The following is a 5,276-nucleotide window of genomic DNA, read 5'->3' as shown; positions in this document are numbered from 1 at the left end:
GTGGCATCACAACCTCTTGATCCGCCCTGCTCCGTGCATGACAGGGGACGGCGCCCCAACTCCCCAATCGGCCCTACTCTGAGCCCAACCAGGGGCTGCACCGAGGGATTGGGCCTGCCCTATGCCACCCGGTAGCAGGCCTAAGCCAGCAGGGCGTTATCTCCCAAGGGGTCCCAGACTGCGAGAGGGCACAGGCCAGGCTGAGGGACCCCCCCTTCCCCCCGAGTGCACAAATTTTTGTGCACCGGGCCTCTAGTTATTCAATAAAGCTACAAAAGTGTACATTATTTCAGTTACAATGTGCAAGATTAAAGAGCTTATAAACTTTCAATTAAAAGATAATGTATGAGAATGAAATGTGGGAAACAGAGAGCCAACCCTGTTTAGGGAGATCTGGGGAGGAAGGAGTCAGTCCGGTCAGGGTTCCACGGAGCAGGGTCCTATCTGGAAGGACCCAGCTTGCAGAGCTGGGAGGGATGGCCCACTCTGGGAAGAGGGGCTCCAGGGCATCTGCTGGCTTTCCACTCTCCATTACAATCGGTCTCAATAAAGTGACAGGGCAATGATTGCTTCAGTAAAAACTCTGTTTTATACTAAAAGCTCCCCGTTTTTAGGATCTTCTCACAAGGCCGGGTCACTATCAGGCATTTAGCGTCCTACTTAAGAGCACCTTGGGTGACATTCTGCTTCCAGCCCTGCTTACAGGTAAGGACAGTAAAGCTCGGATGGCTTAGTGAACTTGCCACTGGGCTCGTGAGTAGAGAGCAAAGGCATCAATTCAGTTCCGTCCAACGCAAAGCCTGAGCTAACCTCCATTAAAGTGAGAAATTAGAGCAGAGACACACTTAGCCACCTGGGCACATGCTAAGGAGCCACTATTTCTTGTCCTTCCTGTAACCCATGACTTCCAAGCACTTAGTCCAGTGGTTCATACTCACCATGGTTGGCCACCTACTGTCCCTAAAATAGGCCAGGTCTTCAGCCCCAGAGCCTATAAATGTGACCTTACTTGGAGAAAGGGTCGTCGCAGATGTGATTAAATTAAGAATCTTGCGATGGGGCAATTATCTTGAATCATCTGGGTGGACCCAGTGTCATCTTGCAGATCTTTACAAGAGGGAGGTGTGACACACTCAGAAGCAGAGACGGCCATGGGACCACGAAGGCAGAGACTGGAGTGATGTGGCCACAAGCCAAGGATGCCGAGGGCCCCCAGGTCATGATAGAGGTAGGGAGAATCCTCCCCTAAAGCCTCCGGAGGGAGTGCAGCCCTGCAGACACCAGGAGTCCGACCTAGTGCTACTGATTTCAGACACTGGCCTCCAGAACTGTGAGATTATAAATTTCTGTTGTTTTAAACTTCCCCGTTTGTAGTTCTTTGTCACAGCAGCCCTAGGACACAAAGACACTCACACACAGTCAAATAGACCCTCTAGTTTTAGTAGCGTTGAATCAAGATAGCAGGAAGGACAGCTGCCCAGCAAAGCCTGTTTGAATTGTCATTTTATTGTAAACTCTCTAAAATCATGGGAGTGACTTATTGTAAAATCATGGGAGTGAGCCAGAAATTTCCCACTGTGACGGGGGTGCTGTGGCTGAGCCCTCGGGTCCCCTCCCAACCCTGGCCTTAGAGTCAGGCTGTAGGGGCACCTGCAGGATGCGCAAGGGTGAGAAGCAGGATCTGAGCTATCCTTTGCCTGTTGTGAGAGGACAAGGAGCCCTGATTATATTCAAGAAAACAAAACCCACCACAGATGCCTCTTGGTTGCTAAGGAGACAGAACAATGCAAGCAAGGCAAGCAGAGAAGCCTGGGCTTGGGAGAGACCTTGGTGTGAAGGCCTTCAGGCCCATAAGCATCAGGACAACTGGGGCCCAGAACTGCAGCCGTTAAGTGACCTTGGGCAAGTCCCTTCTCCTCGTAGGGTCTCAGTTTCCCCAGCTGTAAAATTAGAACTCTGTTCTGGCGTAAGTGGCTCTCAATCTGTGGGCCTGGACTCCTCGGGGCCTGTATTTATGGCCATCGATCATATCTGCACAGTGGCCAAGCCCATTTCTCTTACATCTGCACCTGCACCTGACCTGCTTACAGGAGACCTGCATTAATTGTCAGAGCAACGCTCCTTCCTCATCACAGATGTTCTATGCAACAGACACTTCAGTTCAACTTCCTGGGGTGGGGGGCTCTCACCTTAGACTTTTTAAAAATTTTAAATCTTAAGTTGAGAAGGTCAAGAAAAAGCAAGGGGGCAGTGGAGCAGGCTGGAGAGGACAAAGTTTGTAGTTAAAACTGAGGGTAAGCCGAAACCGGTTTGGCTCAGTGGATAGAGCGTCGGCCTGCGGACTGAAGGGTCCCGGGTTCGATTCCGGTAATAAAATATATTTTAAAATAAATAAATAAATAAAACTGAGGGTAAGCTGAAACTGGTTTGGCTCAGTGGATAGAGCGTCGACCTGCGGACTCAAGGGTCCCAGGTTCGATTCCGATCAAGGGCATGTACCTGGGTTGCGGGCACATCCCCAGTGGGGAGTGTGCAGGAGGCAGCTGATCGATGTTTCTCTCTCATCGATGTTTCTAACTCTCTATCTCTCTTCCTTCCTCTCTATAAAAAAATCAATAAAATATATTTTTTAAAAAAACTGAGGGTAAGTCCTGCCTCCTGTGTCCTAGTGGCGTGATGCTGAGCCAGGCATGGAAACTCACCAGCTTCATTTTTTTTTTCCTGCCCCAAAATCACGGCAGGAGCAGAGGCACATCCAGCCCAGGCTCTGTGCAAACATTAGCTGGATTGTATTCCCGTTCCAAGACTCCAATTTACCAACGACACAGGAAGCGATTGACCAGAAACCAAATGAAGCGGATCCTGGGATCTATGTTTCAAAAGGATTCGGTCGGCTTGGGCTTCTCCAGGGGACAGCTCAGTGCTCTGGTGGCCTGTGGCTCCAGGCTCCCAACTCCCCAGTCAAGAAGAGCCAACACCTCTGGAACTCGATGACACCTGCCACTTCCTCACAGGTGTAATGCCCCTGAACTTGAACTAACCTCTCATCAGCCTGCTTCTCTGTGCGGCCTCTCCCTGCTCCAGGTGCAAGCTGGCCGGTTCCCTCCAACCCCCTTCAGGACACCCTGATGGGCTGGGCAAGAGCAAAATACACATCAACATAGGGGGGCAATTTCACTCTCCGGGTGCAAAAAGGGAATAGAACCACCACCTCTCCTCTCTTAGATTATTTAATCTAAAAAACTTGTAAATTCTTGCTCTGCCTCTTTTGAAATGTATATAATTTGAAATATATAAATAAATATAAATATTAAAACATACATGTTTTGTGCTCGCTTCGGCAGCACATATACTAAAAACATACATGTTTTATGACCCAGGACTGTCTCTCTTGAGGACCTGGGAGCTGCCTCGTTGAACGTGATCATTAAGAAAAAGGCCCCCTACCTCCCAGTTCCCGTGGAGGACAGGATACTATCTAAGCAGGTGCCCAGCTCCCAGCTGCAAGTCTGGACCCTGTCAGAGACAGAAGTGTTTCTATTCCTTTAGATAAAGGCAATTAGCTGGCACAGATGGCCCTCCCATTACCAGTGGACTACATCTATTTTGATAACACATATGTCAGGGGCTGCATCTCTGCTAAACAAAAGGGTGGGCTCTCCTATCTCCCATTCCCTAGCAGATGTGACACGCATGACATTCTGGGGTCATGCTTATCTGATAGTGAGACCATCCTCTCTCTCTTCTACCCTTGTGGACAGGTTTCTGGGTGGCAGACTTATTTTAATCATATTTCCCCAAGAATAGATGCAGGTGAGGGTGTTAGCCCGGGTCTGGACTGGGCCAGACACTTCTGACTGTGGACAGTCTCCTGCACCTCCTCAGCTCTCAGACGACAGCATGGATAGCTGCCTCAATGGCCTTGGGGGGTGGGGGGGGACGCACATGGGATGACGATTTGAATTACAGTTGATCAATGAACAACACGAGGAAGGCAGGTGGCAGGAAGAGGGTGGAGAAAACAGAGCAGGCATCTCTTCTTTCTAAACCTCAGTTTCCCCAAAAGTAAACCAGAAGAAGGAAATGATCATTTATCAAGACCAGTATTTGCCAATTATGCAAACTAATTTGCATCTATTGTTTGATTAAGTGGTTCACAATCTTTCAGTCTCTGGACCCGGTTTACACTCTTAAAAATTACTGAGAACCCCAAACAACTTTGATTTATGTGGGTTGTATCAATAGCTATTTATCATATTAGATGTTAAAACTGACAATTTTGAAATACTTATTCTATTTAAAACGAACGAGAATAAACCCATTACATGTTAACATAAATAATGTTTTTACAAAAAAATAGTTCCAAACCAAAAAGAAAATTCAGTGGGAAGAGTCTGTATTTACCCTGGTGTAATGCATTACTTTGGTTGACGTATACAAAGACAATCTGGCCTCACATGACTTGTAGTTGGAAAGAGAAGGGTGTTCTACCCTTTCAGACCATCTTGGCCGCATGAAAACTCAACAAGTGGCAGATTCCTAAAGCATAGCTTAGATGTGGAATCTGCTGCCGTATCACTAAACTTTTTATTCTCTGTTACATTAAAATCATTTGGTCCCCTGACTGGTGTGTTCAGTGGTCAGCGCATCATCCCTCACACCAAAGGGTCTCGGGTTGGATTCCTGGTCAAGAGCAGGTACCTGGGTTGTAGGTTTGATCCCCAGCCCTGGTCTATGCGTGTGCGGGAGTCAACCAGTTGATATGTCTCTCTCACATCAATGTTGTTTTTTTATCTCTCTCTCCCTATCCCTCCCTCCCACTCTCTCTAAAAATCAATGGAAAAAATATCTTCGGGTGAGGATTAACAACAACAAAAAAATCCATTAGTCAACTGTGCACTTTGAAAGGGTCTGTTACTCAAGAGGCATGATTTCAAACATCCCACACTGGGTCATTTGGAAAATTTAAGTTCACTGAGTCATACTAATCTTCCAAACGGTGACACACTTCATTATATAATAATGCAGAGCACGCATTAATATCACCACCAATTTCATCAGAAATGTCATTAAACACTACAAAGCTTCAAGCTCAGGGTGGAGACAGACTCTCCTGAATTCTAATTTTTACTTGAGAGCTTGAATTTTATCATTAGCAACAGGTATTGTCAGCAGTTCTCCTTGAAGCAGCAGGCTCATTTGGTGAGCCTTTGGGAAGACTTGGTGCTGTGTCACCATGGCCTGTGGAAGTCACTGCTCGTGTGAACGCACTGCGT

This window comes from Myotis davidii, unplaced genomic scaffold (genome assembly GCF_000327345.1).
Source record: "Myotis davidii unplaced genomic scaffold, ASM32734v1 scaffold77, whole genome shotgun sequence".
Classification (NCBI taxonomy): domain Eukaryota; kingdom Metazoa; phylum Chordata; class Mammalia; order Chiroptera; family Vespertilionidae; genus Myotis; species Myotis davidii.
This window is presented reverse-complemented; position numbering follows the sequence as displayed.